We start from the raw sequence: 27,388 nt of genomic DNA on the forward strand, positions 1-27,388 counted from the left end.
TTAAATTCTCAATGCATTGCTATATAGGCAAGAAGAAAATTGACATTTTTAATGTAATATTTACCCATGTGAGTTTTTCTTAGCATGTATTGTACAAAATCTGATTTTGAACTGTGCAATACTAGAAAAACATTCACTGAATAAACCATGATAGAAATTTAATGATTATATCAACTTTTTGATAGTTTACAACCAATAAAATTTTTCTACATTGAACACTGCAGTAAAAAAGGCATAACATAGCAACAAAACTGACCTTAATCTCTTGTGTTAGTTGCTGATGAAATTCTAAAACAATATGTATTCAGTTTGAAGTTTTCCATACTTTTTAAGTTGAAAAGTAACAAAAGTCTAGAATATGTGATTAGTAAGCTTAAAGGCTATTGAGAAGTAATATTATTTTGTACCTTCCTTTTGCTTTTGGGAGGATCACTGCAAAAACATCACTTCATTAGGTCTTTATAAAATGAATCTTATAAAACAAATTTTAAAATTAAGCTCTTTATCATGTATAAAAATGACTTATTAACTCTTAATGATGTGTTCAAAGTGGATTTGTAAAAAGTACTTAGGAACAAATGCTTACTTAAATAATAAATTTTCTACACAGGGAGTATATTAATTTAGAACTTTTGAGACTACAAATTTATGCTAATATTTAAATGTAAAGAAAGGAAAATTATAGTAAATCGAGCTTTAATTTTATAAATTAAATGACTTCATAAGCTTTTTTCCAAATTTAACCTGATTACATATACTTTCTTTTTTTCCCCTATGGTACTGGACCTAATGCATACTAGGCAAGCACTCTACTGCTGAACCACATTACCTGCACCGCAGTTTCTTTTCATATTCAGAGATCATTTTGCTTGTGAAATAAATTCTATATATCAAGAGTTCAATATTCTTAACATAAATATGTTATTAATTGGCCCATGTTGACTTTGTAATTACAGGTTACATTTTTAAAATATACAGTTATATATAACCTATATAGACAAATCCATTAACAGTAAAAACTTTGCATTTATATTTTATTGAAGTAAGATTAGTGTTCTTGTGACTGCATTTTTTTTATTAAATAGCTACATGAATTCTCCACTGTATTATAAAATAGAACTTTCCAGGGTGAAGCACACTGTGCTTAATTGTAAACTAATAGTTCTTGAAACACACAGCTTTGCAACCTTGGACACCATGACAAATTTATGTAATATCTCCTTATTACGTTACTAATGAGCTTTAGTAAGTCAACCTATAGATATTAATCAGAACTTTGTGTGTTTTTTTTTGATTAGTCAAGAAGCTTTAAAATAAAATGAATTATTTATTTTAAGTGCTTCAGTAAAAAAAGATTAATACATGATCTAGTATGAATGATGTTTGTTAACATCATTGGTCATTTCTGGGCTCAATAATGCCAAAATTTATTTATCAAATGAATTATTCATTTACATAAAGTCTCAATATTCAGAATTTGGGGAAAATAATATATGTTAGGAAAAACACCACTCGGAAAGAAAGCTCACGAGAAGCGTCTCACATCTAAGAGCAAGGTTTAATGACAGGCTCGAACTGTCAGGCTGTCCAGGGAAAGATGGCACAGTTCTGACTTTGGGCTATGCGTGGCTTTTATAGAAGAGGGAGCTAGAGGAAGTTAGCGCATGTGAGGGAATCTCAGGTAGGGGTGGAGCTGTCTTAGAGCACAGGAATTTCTGTTAAGGGTGGAGCTGCCATTGGGGTTGAGGTTGCCTGGAGGAGGCTCCATTTCTCAAGAAGTGAGGCCTGAGGATAAAATGGCTGCCAATTCACAAAATGGTGACATTATTACTCTATCATTCCCCCATTTTTTCTTTCTTAATGATGAGGGTAGGGGCTGAAGATCGGGAATTGGGGCAAAGCATCGGCCTCTTAGCTGCTTCCTGCTGGCAGGGGCCGCGTATGGGGCGAGATCCTCAGACTCCTGTGGTGTCCTGGTAGGAGTCCTCACAGCAGTCCTCTGGATGGTTTTGGAGAGGTTGATATCCCTGAAGGTACAACTGGTTAAACTTTTGATTAGCAATAGCAGACATGCAGTTTAATACAAGGAAGGAAGCTTAAGAATAGGAGAGCAAGAAACATAGGCATTAGGATGGGCATTGGCCAGGAGAACCACTGTGAAATGTTGTCCTCTAGAGGATTCCAAGATTCCTCCACCTCCTTTCTCTGTTTTTCTAATTGTTCCTGGAGTTGTCTAATCTTATTTTTTACTACCCTCAACTGATTAACATAGAAGCAGCATTCTTCTTGTAAAAACAGGCAGAGACCACCCTTCTCTGCAGTGAGCAGGTCAAGGCCTCATTGGTTTTGGAGTAGCATCATTACATGTGCAGCTGTTTGTCTTTCTGTAGTAGCCTCTATAATGGACCCAACAGATCGTATAACCAAGGGAAGGAAGCAGGGAAGTATCAGCATGCTCCCAGAATTAGGTCCACTGCTCCCACAGTGTTTTAAATCCACCTATGGCAGAAAATCCAGAGCCCGATGAGGACTAAGAATTTATATAGGAGTGGAAGAGGGAGAGAGTTTACAGGAGAGATGTAGCCCAGTGGTACACAAGAGTACTCATCCTTTGCTGTAGTGGAAGAGTCTAAGGTGTTTTGTCCTTGAGAGGTGCTGCCACTGGGGGATCCTGTTGAGCTTGACAGTGGTGGGTGTTGTGAGGATCATTTAGGAGAACATGATCCCCTGGTTTAACAGAAATTGTTATAGGGTGGGGCAGGATCTGGTCTGCATGCTGTCTGAGAAGTTCCCCGAGAAAGTTAAGATAAGGTAGATAGTAAGCCAGAGGATCAGGGTCTGTTGGAGGCAAGTTTCCTAAGAGAAACGGGCAGCCATACATTATTTCAAAGGGGCTCAAGAAGGAAGGGCTTCAGGGGGTGGTCCGGTGTGGTGGGTTTTTCTCATTGGCATGGGCTTTCTCAGGTGAACTGGTTTGGTTTGCACCTTTATTGGGGGTGGGGAAACAATCTTGAGAGCATTTACTATGTAAGACCCAAAGAGGAATATTAGAAGGAACATAAAAAGGTGTCTGCTAAAGGCTACATATCTAGGGATCCAGATTCTGCAAAATCCTGTAACTCCCAAGAAAGCTCTAAGCTGCTTTATGGTATGGAGGAGTGGGAAACAGAGGATCGAGTCGATTCCCTCATGACTCAGGGAGTGAGTCTATCCCTTTAAGACCACATCTAGGCAGGTGATCAGTGGGAGAGAGGGGCTGACTGTCAGGATTTAGGTTAAATGTAACACTCTTGGATAAAAGAGAGCTCTAACTCATTTTTTACATAACTTTGTAAATGTTTGCACCATATTTAGATAAAGTATAGACACAACACTGTTACAAGGTGGTCATTTAAGACACATGAACAAATACGTAAATGAACTCTGATTTAGTAGCACTTAAAGCTTGACAATATCAGCAGAAAACACAAAAAATTTCTTTGTTAAAATCTTTGTAACAGTTTTCTTGCAGATGTTACTAAGAGCAGAACAATATTAAGATAACCTTGTTATTTTATGGACATAGAGAATTTGATTTTAGTTTGACATGACCCTAAAAATCTTTTAGGCAACTCTTAGTCAATTTTAACTTTATCACACACTGAAGCTTTTTATTATACACTTTTAAAACTTACTCAGACCTTTATGTAACATTCTATACCCTTTGATGGTTTATCCTTATCTCTCCTCTCTATATTTGACACAATCTTTAGGACAAACCCTTCTTTACAAAATCCTTTCTCATCCAAAAAAAAAAAAATTCCTTTTTCCTTTAACTTCTCAAAAACTGCATTCAATACCTATCTATATCCTTTCCAGTTGTTTACTTTGTAACTTGTATCTTAAAACTAACTTTTATAAGAATTTTAAATTTATTATAGGGGCTGGAGCAACTAATTGGTAGCCCTTGTTTTTTTTAAGGAATTTATGATAGGCATAAGGTCTCATCCTCCCTCAGGCTTGAGGGGATATTGTTTTGGGTGTGGAAAATGTGAGGGATCTTTGAGTCTTATTTGAATAAGGAGGGCCATCTAGGCTCACCCTACACTCATCTCATCAACCCACACTGTGGGATCTGTTTGTTCCTGAAAGATTGGCAGCAGAGATAGCTGCCTGGGGGGAGGATAATTTGAGCTTTTAGTTGAAATAGTAAATCCCATCCCTGCAGAGGCACTGGAGTTTCAGGAACAATGAGGAAAGGGTGACAGAAGAGGAGGTCTCCCCAAGAGCAGGCTAGAGGCCAGGTAAACTAGGGGCTGGCCAGATTTGCCCTGAACGATAACTTTTGTCACTGGACCAGGGACCGGAAGAGAAAGGTAAGACAGAGAAACAGGCTCCATTGTCTAGCAAGAACATGACCTTTCATTTTTCTGCCATTATGGCTACCCCAAGGCTCCTTAACCTGGATGCCAAGAAGTACAGCATGGACAGGAGGCTGGGACCCATCAATCCATAGGAGGTGGCACCTTGCCTTCCATCTGGAGACTGGAGACGGGGGTGCTTAGACCTCCAGTGGTTACCTTTGCAGAGAGGGCAGGGTCCTGGTTGGGGGCAGGGCTAACTCCCAGGCTGTCTTCCTTTTGAGCATCCTCTGCAGAAGTGCCCCTCTTGTCCACCACAGTACCAAGTTCAGGATGCAGGACCCAGTTGGGTGGGGCCCTCTCTGAGAGCAGCAATGAGGTCATGATGTCTCTTATCTTTTTCTCCCCTGTTAGTAAGGTCCCAGTTATAGTATATAGACATGGCTAGCTGTATTAGTTGATCCAAAGATTTTTTTTTTCCCGTCAGCCACAGACTTTGAGTTTTTTTATGAATATCTGGGGCTGACTATGCTAGAAATTTATCTTTGAGGAGAACCTCTCTCATTTGTGACTCTGGGTCCACCATGGTGTGCTTTCTGATAGTGTCCTTAAGGTGCTGTAGAAAGGTAATGGTTTTCTTCAGGGCATTGCTGTACTACAGTTACATGGGAATAGTTTAGAGGTTTGACTTTGGCCCTTTTTAGCCTTTCCACTATGAGATGGCTGAAGTGACATTATTGCCATTTATCTTCCTTACCATTTTTTTTTTTTATTTAGCAATGCTGGGGAATTGAACTTAGGGCCTTGCACATGCTGGGCAGACACTCTCCCACTGAGCTATGTCCTCATCCCCAAATATTTTTTTTCTTTTTCCTTTGGCCATACTGGGACTTGAACTTTAGACTTTATGTCTGCAAAGTGGCACTCTACTTCTTGAGCCATATCACCAGCCCCTTTTAGTGTGGATCTGTCAAGGGGACTGCCTGTGCCCCTGTAGGTATGCACATTTATTCCCTCATTTTCAGGTGCCACTAGTATTGGGGCTCATTGTAATGATAATCATTTCCAACCTGAGTGGCCTGGGCTGGAACCCATTGCTTTTCTAACAAGGAAAGAGTCTGGTCTAGTAGAAGCATGATATCCTATCCTGTGGCTTACAAAGAATGGCCAGCATTTGAATATCTAAATAGCAATTATGGAGCCAATCTGGGTGGTCTCAGAGATGAAAATGAGAAGTTTAGAGACCACAGTAACACCCATTTTGCTGTTCCTGAGACTATAACCTTGAGCTAACAATTGGCTTGCAAGGGGTGGGTCTGGTGTCCCCAGGTGTGAGATGGGGCTGGGAGCAGGGCCTGCACAAGGCACCACCCCCACCCCTACATATACCTGGGAAACGTGAGCCTGTCTGCCTAGGCCTGATCCTGTGGCCAGTCACCCGTTCCCCCTTCCTGTGTACTCACACCTGTGTGAGTTTATTCTAGGGGAAGTGGCAGCAGGCCGCAGCCACTGCCATGTGCAGCTGGTGGCCTAAGATGTGTGTTGGGCCCTCTCTATGGATTCTCTTAGCTATGGCTGGCATTCCTGCTGTGCCCAGGGGCCAACATCCCTGTGCATGAGTGCACCTATTTGTTTTCCCTCCTCCCCTTGTGGGGGTGGAGTTTAGGCATGAGGGTGGCAGCTGCAGTTTTTGTAAGTGCTTTTGCCTCACCGGTGCCTAGCAGTTGATTTAAAGTTGCTTTAGACTGAGGGGGATGACAAACTGGTGGGAATAAGTTAAGTCATAAGGTACCATGCTACAAATTTTTCATGGGAGGCCAGGGTCCCAGTAAGCCCAGGGAGGGGAAGGCAGAGATTAAGGACATGTGGTGAGACCATGGAGGGAGCAAAAGGGTGTCCTGACATCTTAGGTAAGGGCTGGGAAGGCAGAGCCTGGAGGCATGTCACATGCTTGAGGGATTAGCAATCATGTGTACCTCTAGGTTGCTCCCACTGACTGGTACTGGAACACTTTCAGCAACATGAAACCTCCACTCTTGGGTCACTGTCTCAGGCAGAAGGAGCATTAGATGGGGGGGGGGGAAGAGAAGCAGTCATCAGATGCCATAATCAATCAGGACTCTCCCAATGTAGGGTGTACCCCAATAAACCCCAGGCTTGGTCTTGGCCCACAGGGAGGGAGCATGAGCTCCATCAGAGTCTGAATCGCCTTGAGGCCAGAATTGGCAAGGAGCTGCTGCCTTGACACCATGATGGGAAAATCCCTCAGGAAGATAGGAAGAGACAGGCAAGGCAAGAAGTGCAAGAAGTCTGCTTACATGGGGAAGAAGGAGGTTCGGAAGAGGATTTGGTTGATTTAGAGGCTGGCTTAGAGGCTAATAGAACATGCACAGGAGAACAGGAACTACAGAGGGAGGGTTTGGTGCAGAAATAGGAAAAGGATTGGGTGTAGGGTATTTCCTTCCATTTACCAGTGCGCTCATAGAAATTGTATAAATCCCTTAAAATACTGGGATTGAAAGTGCCATTAACTGGCTATTTGGAGGCATTGTCTAACAGATATTGGGGCCAGGCCTGATTACAGAGAAAAATGAGCTTTTGGGGCTTAAGATCAGGTGTTAGGTGAAGGGGCCCAAGGTTGGCCAGGAGACATCCCAATGGGGAGTCTGAAGGAATTTGGGATGGTCAGATCTCCATAGTGAGGCCTGAACTGGGGAGAGGATATGATGGGCATCCATGAGATATTGGTTCCTCAGGATAGAGTAGAGGTAGGACTCCCAGGAGGGATGTCTCCATCACCAGGGGACCACAGGCCTAGGGAACCCAGTCCCCAGGGACACAAGTAAGCTGAGTCCTAGCACTAGGATTTCAAGGAAATGAGAAAGTGAGATCAGGGCTCTGTGTGCATGGAGGACTTACTGAGAGAGGACCTTGAAGGAGGATTTGCCAGTGGTGGATGGCGACTGGAGTCATGCTGGAGTGGAGGAAATTCCCTGTGAGCGGTGAGGGCATCTTCTAGGATCGGGGGTCCCAGCAAAGCTGCTCAGATCCCTGAGGAAGGGAATGGGAGTATACATATAGAGAGAGAGACAGAGAGAGAAAGAGACAGAGAGGGCAGCATGGGCTGGGGGAAGCTGGGAGAGCAAGGTCAGTGCTGGGAGTGCACCCGATCTGAGTCACGGCACCAAAATGTTAGGAAAAATGCCACTTGCAAAGAAAGCTCACGAGAAAAGTCTCACATCCAACAGCAAAGTTTAATGACAGGCTCAAACTGTCAGGCTGGCCAGGGAAAGATGGTGCAGTGCTGACTCTGGGCTAGGCATGGCTTTTATAGAAGAGGGAGCTTGAGGAAGTTAGTGTGTAGGTAGGGGTGGAGCTGTCTTAGAGTGCAGGAATTTCTGTTAAGGGTGGAGCTGCCTGGAGGTGGCTCCATTTCTCAGGAAATGAGGCCTGAGGATAAAATGGCGACCAATTCACAAAATGGTGACATTATTACTCTATCAATGTATATCCAGCTTCATTCTTCCTTTCTTTTTGTTGTGTTCCAGTTACAAAGGTATATATAAACCAGAAATTTATGATAAGTTATAAGAAAACATTCTTATGTAAAGGACATGAATATATCAGCTCTGTTGAAACTACACCAGAATTACTACTTTCCCAATTATCTGCCATACAACCATTTCATGGAAGAGCTGTGCATGGGGACCTATGTTTTTCCCCTTCTTATTTCTAATGCCAGTGTCCCTGTCCTGGGGAGACTGAAACACAGCAGTTTTGTCTGTGAACTAAAACATCACAGGCTCTAGCAACAATTTACTAATATTACATCTGAGTGTAGAGAGTGGTGACTAATAAAATGTAAATTACTACTGAATTGACAGAGCTTCCATGTCATTATACCTATTATATCAATTGGATATTAAAAATATTACTACTTATATATGAAAGGACTAGCATTCCCATCTCACCACTTAGTAAGTGAAGGCAGGAGAATTTTGAGTTTAAGGCCTTTCCATATTACATAGGAGCCCTGACTCATCAATAGCAATTAATCCCCCCCCAGCCCAAAACAAAGAAACAAGCAACAAGATTTAAAAAAAAAAGAGTTCCCTAGAGTTGGGAAATGATGGTGAGCCTCTGGCTTAGACCTTCTGCCTGTCCAGTTACATTGTATTTTGAAGTTTGAAGGTGGAGGAGAGCTGTGGGGTGACATCTCATGATTGCAATTCCTCTGCTCCAGCAGGAGGCACAGCACTGATTCATTAGAGTTCCGTGCAGAGATGTAAGCGTCATAGCAATTTCTAGAGCCTGTAGTCCAATGGGGACATGAGAGGAATGTGCATAATAGGTTCCCCAAGAAAACTATTGCGCTTGTTTCAAAATACTTAATTGTTATTGCTACCAATAATGGAACTTATTAAAGTGGTTGTCATGAGTCTATCTAGATGGTTCTACAATAATTCAATTTTAATTAACTTTATTATAATTTTTAACAATGTTAATAAACAAGTTATGCTACAACTTTATTCTAACATTGTTGCTTTCAGCACAAAGTTTAGAGATTTAAACTTTTTAAATTTTTCTTTTTAAAATTTCTGCAGTGATACTAAACATACTACAATATTAAAATCCAGTAATCCCTGTTTTTATCAACTAGCCTTTCATTAGCATTCTTCAACATTTTTATGTTTAAAGAGGATTTCAACACCTCCTGCCTGATCTCCAGCTTCATATCACAGCAGTCAAGGACTATGGATGATCAGTGAACCACTGACGTTGACATATTAGAAGTATAGAGGTTCAAACATTTTATAACTTATTCATGGATGTCAGGTATTTGAGATCCTTTGGAGACAATGAAAATGTGTAAATCATAAGTACTCAACTTTCATCATTCAATGTATAATACAGTTGAAATACTGCTGTGAACATCATGGCACCTGGAAACTACACATATCAGAATCTTTAGAGATGTTGTACCTAGTGAAATAAATGGTAGAGTCAAAAAAAAGGCTCTACATTGCAAAAAAAGCCATCAGTGCAATATCACTTCCTATCAACTACTCACAGTAAGCAGACCCTTCTATTCTAAAAGAACCATGAATTGGCCTTGGTAATTCATCTTTTGTCTTCCATTTTGTTTTAGCTAATTTTTGGTACCAGTTTCTTTAATAGTCTATTCTTCTTCACTTGCTGGTGCAGAAACACACACACACGCACGCACACACACACACACACACACACATACATGACCCTGTCCCATGTTTTAGTCAGTGGCAGACCACATGTATGACCACACATGTGTACCACATATACACATACACAACATAACATAGCTGTGTAGTAGGCTATACCATCCAGATTTGTGAAAGTGTACTCTATGATAGTCATACAAAGACAAAATCACCAAAAAACACATTTCTTAGAATGTATCTCCATTGATAAAAGGGAATCATGACTGTATATTCACACGTGTATGCATATGTACTCTGTTCTATACATACTCTATTCTAGATATGGTTCATCATATTCTAATAATGGATTCATCTTGTGTGGTCCTTCTTAGCCAGTTTCTCCCTACCAGAGATTTTCTTGTTGAGTGTAGACCATGTCTCCTGCTTATTGCACAGTCTGTCTTCTGCAATTGGGCATCATTAGTGTCATGATGACATCTTATAAAATTTATGATCACATTTGAATTGAGAGGCTGACACCTAGAAAAACTGAAATAGGGGCTCATAGTATTCCTATCACTCAATCCCAGAGCATCTTCCGTAAAGTCTACAGCTCCTAAAACCCTAGAAAGCATCCAACTCCTTCATTCTTTAAATGCTCTCTAAGAACTTCACCTTCATGAATTCCTTAAGTATGACATTAAAGAACCAATATAGGATTGATTATACACAGGACTAAGGTGGTTAATGCAGTTATTATGAATATTTTATGGCAAATGATGAAAAAAACACAAAATTTCAAACACAAAAGTCAGGAGCAGATCTTTGGGAAGCTTATAGATTCAGTCAGGCCTCAGTTCTATTTAATTCAGGAAAGCAAATTGTTCCCCAATCTCTGGGTAATATTAATATATATTAAGATATATATAAACTAAAAAGTTTATCTATATAACATATGACTTATACATAAACATATGATTTATGCAAAATTTTTAAATTTTTATTTTAATGGATGCCTAACCAAGTGGCTGATTGAATTTCCTATCATACCCCTGGAATTCATCTATTTACCTTTTTTGCCTTTTCTTTACCATTCATCCCTGTTTTAGTCCAAAAATAACCTAGGATTGTTTTTACAGAGCTGGGGTACAGATGCAGAGGAAAAGGGATGGCAGTTGTCTCTCACACAAAACTTTCTTTTTCTCCTTTCTTCTTGTGCTTCTCTGAGTCTCCTGCCTTTGTGCTGGATGCCTGTTCTGACTTCTGGGAACAAATGCCCAGGATGGCTTTCCTATAAAAACTGACTATAACTCTATTCTAAATAAAGGTGAGTCACAATAGTCCGGTAGTCTGTCATGTGCTAAATCCTGGTATGAATGATAGGAGTGGATGTAAATCTCAATCCATGTGTATTATTTCAGAGGTGAGTCACTCATTTAGGACTGAAGCCCAAATTCTTGCCTGAGAGTAAACAATGACACGACCAGAATTCAGTCTTAAAAGTGGTTGTCCCATGCCTGTTTCCTAAAAAAGCAAAACAGCAAAACTATCAACTAACAGAATATAAAGACCAAAGCTTCAGAGATTCCATATTGTCATAGTCAACAGGGGAGAAGATAAATTCGTGCTGAAAGGAAAAAGATGTAGTGGTTACAAAGAAGAGGAGAAGCTCCACAGCAAACAGGAAGACAAGACGGGCAGCAGGTGCAGGAGGGAGCAGTGTCCCTTCAGTTCACACTGCCCCAGGTAGCCCCATGTCCTCCTGTGCCCAAGTCAGAGCAGGAGGGGATGTAATCCTACTCCCTGGCAGTCACAGATAAGGTGCTGCAAGTAATGGAGCAGGCAGCAGGCTACAACAGCAGGCAATGCATTTCTGGTAACGGACTGAAATGATGAATGCATATTCTTATATAAACACTGTTACATGGTCAATAGGTCTTAGAACCCTTCTGTGTGAGGAAGTTACACTTAAAGGAAGGGATGCTCACCTTGAATGTATTCTTCTATTTTTTTATTCCTCTCTCCCTATGACTTTAATCTGAGTTAACTTTCTCAGACTGAGGGTGGTGTATAGGAAACAATTAAACAACCACCAGAATGTAGGTACAAGCTGGGTTCAGTGGTCCTTGCTTATCATCCCAGCCACCAGAAGGCAGAGACTGGGAAGATCTTGATTCAAGGCCAACCCAGGAAAAAAGTTAGCACAACCCCATCCCAACAAATAAGCCATGTATTGTGGTCCATGCTGTGATTGCAGCTTTGCTGGAAGGATAGATAAGGGGGATCATTGTCTGAAACTGGCCCTTAACAAAAAAGGCCAAACTCTATGCAAAAAATAAGCAAAAAGTCTGAGAGTGTGGCTCAAGGGGTAAGGTGCCTCCCTAACAATTTAAGTTCCTGAGTTCAAACCTTAGTACTGACAAAAACAAAATAGATTCAAAAGCCTTGGGATAATTAAAAGACTGGTATAAATAAGCAAGAGATTTGGGTAGAATTATGTCACATTAAAATGTACTTTTTAACAGTGTTCTAGAAAGAATTTCCCAATGTGAAGAAACAGAGCAGATGAAGGAGATATGGTGAGAGAAAAGATAAGAGACAAAGGTATGATACATAACACAACATAGACTTGGAAATCCTCTTGAGTGCACACACACTACTCCCATCCAAGGTGTGTGGGAACTGAATCATTGACAAACAGACTGCATTCCTGTAAGCAATGCATCTTTGTGTGCTCAGGGACCATAGTCCCTCCTTCTGAGATGCATTGAAGACCCCTCACTATTCACCCATCCACAGAAAAGATGCCCAACTCTTCAACACTCAGCTCTTATGTTCAATATATAAGCTCTTATGCCACCTTCCACATGAACAATCTCCTTTCAGCTGTAAGCTTAAAAATTGGGAACTGAGGCAACACTAATAGGCAAAACAGTTGCTCTGTAAAACTAAAGATGTATGGCAGGCAGGAAGAAATGCCCTTCTACACGTGCAGACCATCATATTTTAGGTACCCTAATGGATAAAATCAGATGTGGTAGCCTAATAAGGAGTTTTATCCTCTTCTGAATGTGTTTCACTTTATTTTAACTTACTGAAACATTGAAGAGACAAACGCAGTCAAGTTGGTGTGTATTACAGTGGCAATAGCAGAATGCAGAGTCTGATTCCAAAGTATATGGTTGCTAACATTTACTAAGGAACTACCTTAGTCTGTGTGTTATGCTAGACCCTTGTGTGTATATGGTCTCATTTTATTCTTGTACTAATTTCTGCAAGAAACAAATTCAGAGATGTTGTATGACATGTCCAAAGTTTCCTAGGGAGTGAGCAGTAGTTCCGGGATTAGAATTTAAACCTATCTAATGCTAACCACAGTAATTTCTCCTCTAACCAATGTTCTCTTCCCAAATTCTCCAAATCTAACTTACAAGCAAGCATTAGCATTAGAAGCTTTTCCCAAATTAGGGTCTGGCTGTCATGGACACCAACCAAACTACCCTTTGTTTTTAGTGTCTTCAGAAACCCCTAAATACTATTTCTTATTACCAATAATGACCCAAACAGAAATGAGTTATTGAATGTCAATTATTTTTTCATAAATAAAGAACATCTCATTTCAAGATTAGTGAAATAAGCATCTGAAGACTGAAATTCACTTGATGAACCTGATAAAGCACCATGATAGAAAAGTGTAGCAAGACAGATATACGACAGGGGAAGCCTGGAGTTTACAGGGATTCTATTGAAAAGCCCACAGTCAATTGCGAGCAGACAGTTCTGAGGTCCAGTCACTTGAAATAGAGCTTTAGGACCCAGGAAGCAGACTCTGTGCGAACAAGAAGGGCAGGTAACATGTGAGTCCAAATTCAAGTAGGCAAACATCCAGGCAGGTGCAGAGAGTGACAAGGGGCTCAAAGTCCATGCAAACAATAAGCACTCAGAAGACTCTTGCAAAGTGACACACCAGCTTAATGCTTGTGGTCCAAATGCCTGAAATGGTCAACTACCAAGGGTTATGTGGCATTGTACGAGTGAGAAATGAATAGACAGAACAGATGCCTAGAAACAGCCACAGAGAAAAAGACAGTGCTCTCTGTTATGGTTTAGATCTGAAATGTCCCACAAAGGCTTATGTGTAGAAGTCTTGGTCCCCAGTGCAGTCACCTCTGGGAGGTGACTGGCTCATGAGGGTACTAACTTTATCAGTAGATAAACCCACTGATGGATTCATAATTTGATGGCATTATCAGGAGGTGATGCAAACTTTAGGATGAAGGGCTTGGAGAGAGCACGAAAGTCACTGGAAGTGTGACTTTGAACATTATATCTTGTCCACGACCCATTCTTTGCATTTTCTTTGCTTCCCAGGTGCCATAATATGTGCACCTTTGCTCTAACATGTGATCCCCACCAAACTGTTACCATCACTGCAAGCCAAGAAATAATAAAGCCAAGTGGACTGAAATCTATGAAACCAAGAGAGAAAATAAATATTTCTTCTTTTAAGTTGATTTTCTCAAGTATTTTGTCACATCAGCTGAAAGCTGACCCATACATTCTCACCTTTGCTCTGAAACTCTCAGAGTGAACCTAGAAACAGTGGTCTAGAGATTGCATCTCTGAGGGTAAAGGACCACATTAGCAGAAATATTTTCTGATCAGAGGGCAATGTTCATGCAGTGTACATGGAGAAATGGTTTGGTAGCTACTCATGCATGGTTTATTGCATATTTTGTGGGGAGTTCAAGGTCAAAAATCTTTTTTACTTTTTTGTCATTTTGTGAGTTATTTGGAGAAGCAGGACTGAAAACTTAATCCAGAAAGTGATAAAATATTATTTAATACTGTATATACATCAATTATGAAAGTAGGGAAGGCCTTCAGAAAGAAAACTTGAAATGAATTTCCCTTTGTAGCTAGACATACCAAGAAGGCTTAAAATAATGGTTGAGTATATCAACCCTTGGCATGTGAAATTCTTTTCTCACTCCTCTCCTCACAGGAAAATCACCACTTGGTAAGCTACACAGTAAGATGTTTGAATTTGTTGTTGCTGTTTTATTAAACATTTTACTTTACTTACTAATTAATAACACATTTTGTAAACCCACCTATTTCTACTTACTAAAGTAAATATGAGAAGAGAAATGTCATAAAATAAAGTGGTAGAAACAATATAGAAACAAACAAACTAATGTCAGTCTAATTGAATCATAATTCCCCCATTTGAACTTCTTTTCCAGGGAGATTTTCTTTCCCCATTTATCGTCTCAACAACACTACAGTAAGTATTGTTCAAGTCAACACATTGAAATAGTTTTCCCAGCATGTCCCCACAATTATGAGTGTACATAGTCATGTGTGCATAATTGATGCTCTAATATTAATTTGTTTTAGGACTGATGTAAGTATTTTAGAGTCCATGAACAGAAGACAGAAGAATGTAATTCTTGTGACACTTCATGAAAAACGTGAGACCTAAAAAAGTAATTGCATACTACAGTAGGTAATATGACCAAAATATGGCAGCTCAGAAATGTAGGTAGTAGTAGGTCACTTACTATTTTAGCTTGTGACCCTCCAAATGGAAGAAAACAGGAGGGAAGGACCAGAGCTGAATATTTATTTTCTCCCAGGGAATTAAAAGCATTCCTTCTCTCTTTGGGAAAGAAAGCATTTGGAACTATGGAACTTCAGAGTTCAGTAATTCTGGGTCAAGACATGCCAAGATGGAAGAAGCCAGGGATGAATGTGCCAATAGCAGTCACTCAGGACAGTCATAGCAGGCCTGAGTAACACTGGGACAGGTCAGACCATTGGGAATTTGGTGAAGCCAGAGCATCAAAGTTCAGTAATAAGAAGCAAGAATGGATCCAAAAGTCAATTGGAAGTAAACAACCTCATGTGGCAGAAAGAAGCAACTACTTTTGTGAGATTTTAACTGAATACAAAGTTGTTAGTGACTAATGTGTTTTGCAATGGTAATCTAGTCATTTTCCTGTTTCCTAAGATGCTCATAGTTTTCCAGAGATTAGCTCCAGGGTAGGTTTTGACAATTGCCTAAGAACTTTTCCAGTTAATGGTAGAATATCTTTGTCTGTCTTCTGGTCCCTGCTTTCCTTGTATTTATTTTCACTATCTCTCTGCTCTTTCTCCTGACACTAACATTACTCTCAAAGAGCCCAACCTAAGGGGGAAAAAGTATGTATAACATATGATTCTTTTGGTTTCTATGATACAAACATAGAATCATGATCTTTCCAATGTCCTAAGGTTATTTTTTCCTAAAATTATGGCTCTAAAATTCTTTGCTGTTAGTTTGTGTCATGACTAGGGTCCCAAATAGCCAGAATATTTTAAATATTCTGACTTGCTCCATAATCTCTTATCTACAGGGGATATGTCCCCAAACTCCCAGTGGATGCCTGAAATTTTGATAGAACCAAACCTTAAACATGCTATGTTTTTCCTATACATAAAAACCTACTATAAAGCTTAGAGATTAATAATAACTAATAATGACAAAAAATTATAAAAAAACGCTATAACAAAATGTCTACTATAACTTCTCTTGTAATTTAGGGCCGTTATTAAGTATAATACTGCGCATTTAAGCACAAGCACTGCAATCCCATAACAATCTGATAACTGAGAAGGATACTGGATGACCAACAGGCAGGTAGCAAAGACAGAATGAACACATACTGGATTAAAGGATGATTTATGTTCCTGGTAGGACGGTGTAAGATGGTATAAGTTTTCATCATGCTACTAAGAAAGGCACTTAATTTCAAACTTACCTATCAAATGACAAACTCTCTCTTCTTAGGAGATGCTCGAGTGGCGCTGTGTGTAGGATTGTTGGAGATGTAGGAGATGGACAGAAGGGTAGATACATCTTACCAGAACTGCATGTATGGACGACGGGTAGAAGCATTCATATTGAAACGCTGTAGTATTTTGTTCTGGGTGTGAGATTATATATGTTTATGACTTTTATTAAATTACTGATTATCCATAAAAACTTACTAGTTACTTATTTTTGGAATTGCCACTTAATATTTTCATCCCAAAGTTGACATGGGTAGCTGAAAGACTAGAAAACAAAATTAGAGAAAGAAGGCTAGATACTGAATACATAGCATGTATTTAGAACTGTTTAATAGAGGTAAAGTCACTCATTCTACAGCAAAGTCTATGGAAGTAAAAACAAATATTACACAAGATAGGATTCTCCTCCAGGGTATTTCATTATAACATTTACACATGTGCTTACAATATATCTTAATTAGAGTCACCCCCTCCATCATTCTCCCTTCTTTCCTCCCGCCTTCTAGAACAATTGTAACAGGTTTCAGTGTTCTGTTTTCATACACATATACAAAATACATCAACCACATTACACTCCTTCACTCTCTCTGTTTACCCCACATACACTGGTACTTCCACACAGACAGGATCTGTTTTACCTTCCTATCCTTCATTTTTTTAAGTGTATATTGATTGCTTAAGGGGGTTCACCTTGGTCTTTCAGACATGTATGCAGTATATTTTAATCAGAATAATCCCCTCTATTTATTCTTTATCACCCCGATCCCCTATTATCCAAAATGCTTTCAGTGCATTTTGTTCTGCCATCTTCACACACAGATGTGATGTATTTCAGTGTTGTTCTTTGTTATTCTCTTTTCCTCTCTTGCCTCCCCATAGTCTCCTCAGACAAACCCACTATTGCAATCATTCTGTCTTTGTCTCTGTTTTTGTCTGTCTGTCTCTCCATATATATAAACATATATATATATATGATCAGATATGTATTTATGTATACATTTGTCTTTTAGATCTGGCTTCCACATATGAGAGAAAATATGTGACCTATGTCCTCCTGAATCTGGCTTACTTCGCTTAACATTGTGTTTTCCAGTTCCATCCATTTACCTGGAAGAATAGCCTATACTCATGGATGTCATGAAAATGGCTACATTACCAAAGTAATCTGTATGTTCAACGTAATTCCTATCAAAATTCCAATGACATTCTTCACAGAGATAGAAAAATCAATTCTAAAGTTCACATGGAAACAGAAAAGTTCTTGAATAGCCAAGCAATCTTGAGAAAAAAAGAGTAATGCTAGAGGTAACACAATACTGACCTCAAACTACACTACAGAGCCATAGTAATAAAAACATCATGACACCAGCATGAAAACAAATATGAAGACCAAGGGAATAGAACAGAAGACTCAGATATAAATCCATGCAGCAAAAGCCATTTCAGTTCAACAAAGGAGCCTAAAACATGCATTGGAGAAAAGATAGCCTCTTCAAAAGTAGTGCTGGGAAAACTGGATATCTACCTATAGAAGACTGAAACTAGATCCCAGTCTCTCACCTTGTACTAGTTATCAATTCAAGGTGGATAAAATCTTTTCTTTTTCAGTTTTTGCACCAATGCATTTGGTTGCTCACATTTTTCACTAAAGAGACAGACAAATATAATACAGATGTTCATGTACATCAATTAGATTGGATGCATTTCTGAGCAGCTCCTGTCTTGGTTTATCTAGTATTTTTAGTTTCCAGAAATCCCCACCTTCCTCCCTCCAAAACATTGCTAGTTTTTGTAATATTCTTAAATCTCCTTTAGGCTACCTCAACATTTATTTATTTATTTATTTTAATTTTTCTAGTTCTTTTATTCATATGTGGACACAATGTTTGGATCATTACTCCCCCCGTCTCTCCACCCCTTCCTTTTCCCTGTGCCCTTCCTCTTCCCCCCACCCCCTCGCTTGGGTAACTCCAGAGGTACTTGCACACTCATGCTTATTGCAGCACTATTCACAATAGCCAAGTTATAGAAACAGACAAGATGCCCCACTACTGATGAATGGATTAAGAAAATGTGGTATTTATACACAATGAAATTTTACGCAGCCATGAAGAAGGATGAAATCTTATCATTCGCAAGTAAATGGATGGAACTGGAGAACATCATCCTGAGCAAGGTTAGCCAGGCACAGAAGACCAAAAATCATATGTTTTCCCTCATATGCGGACTGTAGATCAAGGGCAAACACAACAAGGGGACTGGACTTTGATCACATGATAAGGCGAGTGCACACAAGGGAGATATGAGGATAGGTAGGTAACCCAAAAAAAGATAGCATTTGATGTCCTCAATGCAAAGGAATTAATGCAGAAACTTTAAAGCAACAGAGGCCAATAGGAGAAGGGGACTAGGAACTAGAGAAAAGGTTAGTTTGAGAAGAATCAATTTAGAATGTAACACATATGTACATGGAAGCAATGCTAGGAATCTCCCTATATAGCTATCCTTACCTCAACTAGCAAAAACCCCTGGTCCTCCTTATTAATGTTTATACTCTCTCATCAACAAAATTAGAGATAAGGGCAAAATAGTTTCTGCTTGGATGAAATCTTAATATAACTTCTGAAACTGCTACAATATAGGAAAGAGTAGGGAAAACATTGGAACATATAGGCATAGGTAATAACTTCCTGACTAGAACTCCAATAGCTCAGCAATTAAGAGAAAGAATTAACAAATGGCACTGCATCAAACTAAAAAGTTTTTGCACAGCAAAGTGGACAGTCACTAGACTGAAGAGACAGCCTACAGAATGGGAGAAAATCTTTGCCAGCTACACATCTGAGAAGGATAATGTTTTAAATTAATTGAGCTGCAGATATTATTTATAAGTCATATAAGTTGAAAATACCACATACCACATTAACTCACTTTCTTCCCTGTCAATCATATTGGTGAGCAGGTAAGGCCCATGCTGTACCTTCTGTTCTCTGTAAGAAGCTAAGGAACAGTGTCACATGCAGGGTTTTGTTTTGTTTTGTTTGTTTGTTTGTTTGGTTTTTTTTTTTTGGTGGGTTTGAACTCAGGATTTCATGCTGTAAAACAGGTGTTCTACGACTTGAGCCACACCTCCAGTCAAAATGCAGGTCCTCAATCCAGCTTTTGTTCAGATATCAAAGATGGAATTGATCACATTAAAATAAAACAGAACCACGTTACTAAATATAGCAATAACAATATATGCCAGAGAAGATATGTAAGATGTAACAAATTAAATACTAAACAGATAAAAATACCACATGAAATTAATAGAAGAAATTGGGGCAATTAATGATCCTCATAGTGTACAATGTCAGTTTACAACATAAAAGTTACTATATAAAGGAAGAAAGGACATTAGAAAGGATGATTCTCTTTTACAAAACCAATAATGAAAACAATGAGGCACTCCATTTTGAAATTAACTTTTTAGTATCTAAGCAAACAGAGGAGGGGAATCTTTGTCCACACTGCCCTACACAGATCAGAGGGAAAAGAAATGTCCTAGAACCAGTGCAATGTGCTGGTTGAAGTCCAGATCCAGGAAGGCTCTGACTATGCTGTTTCTGTTTGGAACTTCTGGAATTTCGACCACTAGCCATCAGTCATGCCTGGGTCCACTGCAGTTCACATCTTCCTTCTTTGATTTTGCTTAATAACCACCATCTACAAACATAAATAAGTAAATATACCAAAGGTCCCTTTCTAAGGGCTTCACTCTATTTGGGGCACCCTGACATTTAGGAAGAATAGTGCTTCATTACTCACAAAGAATGATCTGCCAGGAGTGCTCTGCTCTTTCAGCCATTCTCTAATATTTCCATTTACCTGCTCTGCAAAGAAAAGGCCCAGAAAGCCAGCATCCTTGACAAAGTGGTCTTTCATCTCTGAGGTCAGGGGCATAGGAGTTCAGAACATACCTTATAACACAGCTCTCAAATGGGTAAACCCTGTGCATTCTGTTCTACACAGAGCCATTTACAGGGCTCAAGAAAACCACAGAACATAAAGGATGCAGTCCAAAATTACAAATAAAAGTATGCTTTAAAGAGTGGGGTTTCGGTTTTCTCTCAGCCCGATAAGTTGGAATACCAGCATTTGGGGAACTCACTCTAGTAAGACCCTCTTCTAGTAAGAGTACCTGGTGACTACTAATACCTCTAACTCAACCTGTTCAGGTGAGGGGAATGCCCTACTTTCCACTTTTTTGGGAGCTTGACATCATTGCCAGATTTCACAAATCAATAGGAAAGGGCTACCCCAGCATGAGAACTTACATTATGTTCCTGGTCACACACTAAAACCTTGGTAAATATTATCTAACTTGTAATATGTATATGAGTATTTGTCCACCTGCAGGAGATTAGAAATGACAAGCTAGGGAGTGTGAGGAAAGGGAAAGAAAGGAAGAATAAGTGGGTTGAAGAACATTGGTGAAAACCTATTTCAGGAAGATAAAAAGAAAAAAGTTATAACCTTATTTATGACTGTGGCTAAAAATAAACAATACACATACATACACCACACACACACATAATAGTATTACTGTACTAGATAACAATTGGTGTTTGTAATGTTACAAACACAGGTATCAAAGGAAAAAAAATAGTATTTTCTTTCAAGAACTCAGAAAAATTCCCTCAAAAATGGACAAAATGGTGTGTCTGGAGGAGGGTAGAATAAGTCCCAGGAATTTGGAAAATGGTCTGACACTAAGCATAAGAACACTGAAAAAAATGAGATGTCACCACAGTGGCAATCTACTCCACTATGCCCAGTTTTCCGTAAGCCTGGACAAGCTACCCAACTGCAACCTCTCTTTCCTCATTCTAAAATTACAGAGTTAGAATACTCAAGTGCCTTTTCATTCTAAACCTTTTCAGTGGCATGTTTTATTTCTTGTACCCAATTTCACTGTAAAGTTATTTCTTAATGCACTGCAACTTTGAGTGGACTAGAGCAAGCCCATCTAAGTCCTGGTCTAAGGCTGTATCTTTGTGGAAGAATCCTGACAAGTCTTTCAGCTGAAATATCCATTAAAAGAGCTCTTTATTTGCCACCAAATATATGTAGACAGTCTAGAAAGAGCCCCCAAAGATAAAAAGATGTTATTTAAAGAAGTCAGCCTCTACAGAGGAATAAGAGAAGAGGGAGGAAAACCCTCTGTTTGACTAATCCTGGGTGTTTGTTATGATTGCTTGAAAGACAAAATGTTGGTCTGGAAGACATTATGGTTTTATAGCTCTATTCCCAACTCCTTCTGAAAGCAATTTTCTGACTATACAGCTATTAAGCCATCTCCTGTCTTAAGAAATATAAAGGAGACAGTACAGATGTGTAAGATATTTGGTCCTTCCAAAAACATGTGCAAGAGGAAGACTGGGACCTCTGCCTGAAGGATGCTGGTCTGTACAGCATATCAGCAGCACCCTGAAGGTATGTCACTTGCTTAGGCAAAACTAGGAAGACATTTGTGATGTTGATAGCAAAAGTCTTTTACAACCAAGACCAGAAGCACTCTGACAACTGACTTTTCTATTTCCTCATTCCGTATGGTAGCAGCCACAGCTTTCAGCCCACTGAGGCTCTGAATTGTGCACAATGGAGTGGTTGTGTCACCATAAGAAATGCTAACGCATTGATAGTAAACATTCCAGCTTGAGGTTATGTCAGCTTTTACTGTGATGGATGATAAAATAAAAGCAAACCATCTAGTGAAATAGCAATATATTTGAAATGGGGGAAAAATTACAACTTAGACTGATTTCGACTGCAGGAATAAACATTTCAAGCCTAATAAAATTTTGATATGGTAATGTTGACAGATGAAAGAATGCTAGAAAACTCAAGATAATTAAGTTCCAAGAATGTCATCTGATTCATGTTTCAGACTCCCAAGGCCTTTTGCTCAACTGTCTGCATCCACTGTCCAAAAGGCAGTCATTCAACTGTATGTCAGGACTCATCCTAAGAAGACACCAGGAAAAATGACAACATGCACAGAGGAGTTTGTGCAACACTCTGTTTTTTAGGTAGATTAGTGAGGAAAAGGGGTTACAGACTTGTATTTTCTGGGACTGTAACAATATGTCTGTGTCAGCTAGTTTTAAATTTTACTTAATGAGAAAGCAAGTTTTCTTTTGTAAGATGTTTTGGCCTAGCAGGTCCACAGACTTACAGATGCATGAATACTGTTACTCTAGGAAGAGTCCTTAGATTCTTATTAAATATCTGTATGTGACTCCCTGTCCTGCCCTAAAGATGGCTCTGAACCATTGCTCTCTGAATCATGGTCAGAGGCATACTTTACCTGTGTACCTCCATAAGGTACAGTAAACAACTTCCACCTCAGCTGTGCCTGCAAACCTGTGTATGGATTTTTATTCAAACTTGAGTTTCTTCAGTGTGTTTCTCTGGATTTTTTTTTTCTAAAAGAATCCTATCTTTTGGGGAAACCAATATATGAGAGGTAGGAGGTAGATGTTATCAGACTTCTGGACACCCTGAGACATAACCTACACCTCAGGAGAAACAGCAAGGTCAGTCTCTAGTTGGAGCTTTTGAAGTTCTGTGTGTTAATTATATAACATCAAATACATCACAACCAAAGGGCTTGATTCTTAATAAAAATAAGCTATAGTTCACCTTTAGTTAAGCTGTACCTCCAATGACTGTAGTTATCTTCTACTATGATTAATTGACTTACAAGTAAATATACATCATACAGCAATTAAATAAAATAAGAACTCAAAAAGCAACATTCCCATTTCTCCCAGCAACTGAGATGCATTTAAAGTATAAAGCAGACCAGGTACTAAGTTGAACACTTCCAAAGAATTTATGATGAAATCCTCACAACAATCCTATAAGGTAGGTTGTATTATTATTCTTGTTTTAAAGATGAATAAACAGACTCAAGAATTCTATTAACTTTTCCAAGGTCATAGTTGTTCATTGCAGAAAATTTTAAAATTCTCAAAGGGAAAAAGAAAAAGGAAGTGACCCTAAATCCACCTTCCAAACTCAAACCATTGTGAATACTTTGATTCATGTATATGTCTACAAATGTAACTTTTAAGGATAAACTTATATTATCTACTGACTGTGCTTTGTATATGAAATATCCTCCCAAACTCATGTGTTATGGGCTTAACTGCCAACTGGTGGACTTTTGAGAGGGGATTGGATCATAATGAACTGAACTTCATTGATCAATTAATCACTGAGGGATTCATAGCTTAGTGGACTATTTAGGAAACAAGGAATGATTGGAAGGAATGAGTCACTGGAGGTACACCTTTGAAGGGTATGTCTTGTCTGGGGGCCTTTCCTCTCTGTCTCTCTCTGCTTCCTCCATGCTCTCCATGCTTCTACCATGAAGGGAGCATTCTGCTCCACCACATGCTCCCCACTACTATGCTCTGCCTCACCATACACAGGTCAGAAGCAATGGAACCAAGCAGTTAGGACTGAAAACTCTGAAATTGTGAGCCAAAATAATTCCTTCTTCCTGTAAGCTGTTTCCTCAGGTATTTTGTCAGAGTGATGAAAAAGTGACAAACACAGGGCTTTCCATTCAACAATATTGAAATAGTTCACATATTTTAATTACTGGCATTATTATATTATATAACTATACTTTAGCCTTTTTTTTTTGATGGTTCTAGAGTTTGAACTCAGGGCCTCATACTTGGTAGGCAGCCCCTAATTAAATAATGTATTTCCAGTAGCCTCTCTTGGAGATTCAGGATACTCACAGAATTTTTAGAATTCAAAAGAGATGGAATCTGAGTCCTAGTTCTCATCTGTCAAAACTACCTGTGGTACACTTGAATATATGGGGCTTTGACAAATGGATTCACCATCTAATTCAATGTGGGATCCTCATCAAGTAACTTAAACATTTAAAGTATGTTCTTTCATCTATAAAATGAGATTATTACTTACCCTTCCCAAGTATTGACAAGATTGAAGTAAGCCATGCAAAATTCACGACTGGGTGCCTGACATAGGGCACGAGCTCACTAAGTAACATTATATGGATTCCTAAGTTCACCTTTTTAGGCCTATGGTTTTTTGTGTATGTAAAAGAAGAGGGTTATATTAGCTAACCACCAAGGTACTATTAGTCTATCATGGTAGATTTAAGAGGATGTGATTTTAAGATTACATTTAGAGATTTTAAAAATCTCTTAACTCAGTCTCATGATGTTGAAGTGAAACTTGGAAAGATTTATTCATGGCTGCAGAGGTAGAACCAGTTCTTCTAACCCTCTCTAGTCATGTCCCCACTGATATCCCACTACTCCCATAGCTGTGTAGGAATTAGCAGTGAGCTCTTGCCCATTTCTTGTGAGTGGCCTGTTGTCTTAGTCTGAGTATATGCAGAGCTATGGTGAACTAGAGAATATACCACAGGTCATATAAACTTACAACAGTTAATGGTTTGTAGTACAGTGGATTAGAAATTATCCCTCTAGGGAAGATTGCAGCTGGTCTTCTCTTTTATTGTGATGCACTTCTTTTGTAAAAAAGAGAAGGTTGGAGTTAAACTGTATAAAGTAAGTATAACTACAGTTATAACCAGTTATAGCCTGGATTTGGTAGGATTTTTCCTTGCCCTGGATATCCTGCCCATGGGATAGTGTTTGGCATATCAAATTCATCTATCACATAAGTTAGGAAAGGAAAATAGTTAGTGGTGAGACCATCACACTTGAGCAAATAATGTGTTTGTTACCAGATGGTTTTATTCTGCTCTGTAGCTATAGACCTCACCTATCCAAGCACTTCTAGCTTCCTCAGGAAAGTCCCAAGGCAGCTATGTAGAGACCACAAATCCATACCTATAAATGAGAATTTCCCAGGACCTTTGACTTATCACAGTGCTTCATTCCCAGAGGAAAGCCAGCACATTTAAATCTGTATTTCTGAACTCAAGATGTATTTACTACTTGGCATCTTAGTAGATTTTAATAAAAACACTTGCACATGTGCTAACATTTTAATGGAAAATAACACAAACCTCACATGGTTGAGTGGGCCATGGAAGATGATCATTGCTTTCTGACAGTTGTAAGACAGTAGAGATAAGGAAGTAAAATAAGTGGGTGTCCCTGCTGTTGCAAATTTTGATCTTTCTGGGACTGTGGTTCAAGGATGAAAAAATGATTTAAAAAAAATTGCCAGTATTCCCAGATGCAGATCAGCAATCTTTATTGGTGAAAAGATTTAGTATGAAAAAGGTAGGCTTTCTAAAGTCTTTGATGAAGCAACAACTGACCGGAATTTATAGTGATGGGTCTGACATGAAGGGGTGTGTGCAGACCCTGACTCACACCTGCAGTTTGTTTCCTATGACCTTGGATGAATGTTCCAGTACAATTTAATGAGATCATGTGCATGCCAGAAGAATATGTTGCAAGGCTGATGAAAATCTGATGGGCATACTGCCGAAAAGATTATAAGGAAATGAACAAATGTGTTCCACTGTGATTATCAAATCCACAAAGTTCTAACTTTGGTTAACAAAGAAGGAATCCACTGAGTATTGTCACAATTGGTAACTCATAGGATGTTTCATTAAGTCAATCAACTTTCAAGATAAATGCCTCAAAATAACAGCAGACTCCTTTTCAATGAAAAAATACAGGTTGCCATGGAAGTTGGAATGTAGATATTATCCTTGTGTAGTACCAGCAGTTTTAAGATATGAATTTTGGTGCTTTGTTAAATCTAAATCTAATCACTACCTTTTAAATTCTTCTTTTTTTTTTCCTTAGTAGGTTTGGTTTTAGGAAAAACTGCAAAGGGACCTGTTCTGTTCAGAATTCTTCATTGTTACCATTTTATTTTCTGACATTTACTTACTCATGTGTTGAGCACTGATTTCTTGATTTATTCTTCACAGGGATGCACAAAAATATTAACATTTTGGAGCAGATCTTCAAACATTTATAGTATTTTCTCCTTTGATTTATAGTAGTTTTATTTATAGCATTTTTCCTCTTCGGCTACCTACGTCAGGTATATTTTGCTCTCAACCTACCTATTTTTCTCACACTAAAGTATCCCTTTAATCACACAAGAATATATTGATAACCGATAATGTACATCATCACATTACAATCTGAGTGACTATTGAGCATCAGCAGGTGCTTGATAAATATTTGTCTTCTCTTCTTTGACAGCTAAGATACAAACCTAAGGTGTGATCCATTTGGTTCTTATTTTTATCTTATCCAAAAGAACGAAACTGTTGGCATTAAATTGCAAGTGGTAAGGATAATAATTTAGGCAAAAAGCAATAGCTTCTGAATGAAAAGCTGTTGGTACTGTTCCTAGGCCCACTGTATGAGCCAGTGCACCCCTTCTCCAGCTGCAGTGAATCTGGATGCTATGGCTTACACCTGCTCTCTTTTTTAGGGATTCACCTTCAACTGAAACCTGATCATCACAAGGTGCAAAACCCCAGCCACCTTACCTCAAAGAGGGACAGACTGTGTTCTGTTCATGCTCACAAGTTTCCTCCGGGATCAAACTGAAGCCAAATCCTGAGATTCCCTCCTGGCTGTGCTCTGTCCCCTGCCCAAGCTGACTTCTGTTTCTCCCTTCCTCCTGCAAGACTTCCTTGATAAGCTCTGCTTCTAGGACATTCTGACCCAAGATACCACCTCCACTAGTCATGTAGCCTGTAACCTACAGCGCACGTATGCATCTTGCTTAATAATTAATAAGAACAAATAAAATAACAGAAGGTATGCCATAATATGGTCATAAAATTACTTAACAAATCCAAGATATACATTATAAAAATATTTGCATGATGATAAAAATGCCAGTTTCATAATAAAGGTAAGGCATTGTTTAATTGTTTCATGTCTAAATATATAACTGTTCTTCCATTATCAATATTACAAAAATTATTTGTATCACTTACCCTATGAGACGATGAATCAGCCAGGACTAATTTAATAAATAAGTGAGATAAAACAATAA

The 27,388-nt window shown here is 38.9% G+C and overlaps 1 protein-coding gene across 1 annotated transcript in view; it reads right to left on the bottom strand.

Annotated features, from left to right (window-relative positions):
• Arhgap24 (Rho GTPase activating protein 24) overlaps positions 1-26,954 on the bottom strand; it is a 473,771-nt gene extending 446,817 nt beyond the window's left edge. The window contains exon 1 of the mRNA XM_074041831.1: positions 26,874-26,954. The gene's annotated coding sequence lies outside the window, so the exon portion shown is untranslated. The remainder of the gene's footprint in view (positions 1-26,873) is intronic.
• Positions 26,955-27,388: the final 434 nt, after the last annotated feature.

The sequence above is a fragment of the Castor canadensis genome, chromosome 9 (genome assembly GCF_047511655.1).
Source record: "Castor canadensis chromosome 9, mCasCan1.hap1v2, whole genome shotgun sequence".
NCBI classification, from domain to species: domain Eukaryota; kingdom Metazoa; phylum Chordata; class Mammalia; order Rodentia; family Castoridae; genus Castor; species Castor canadensis.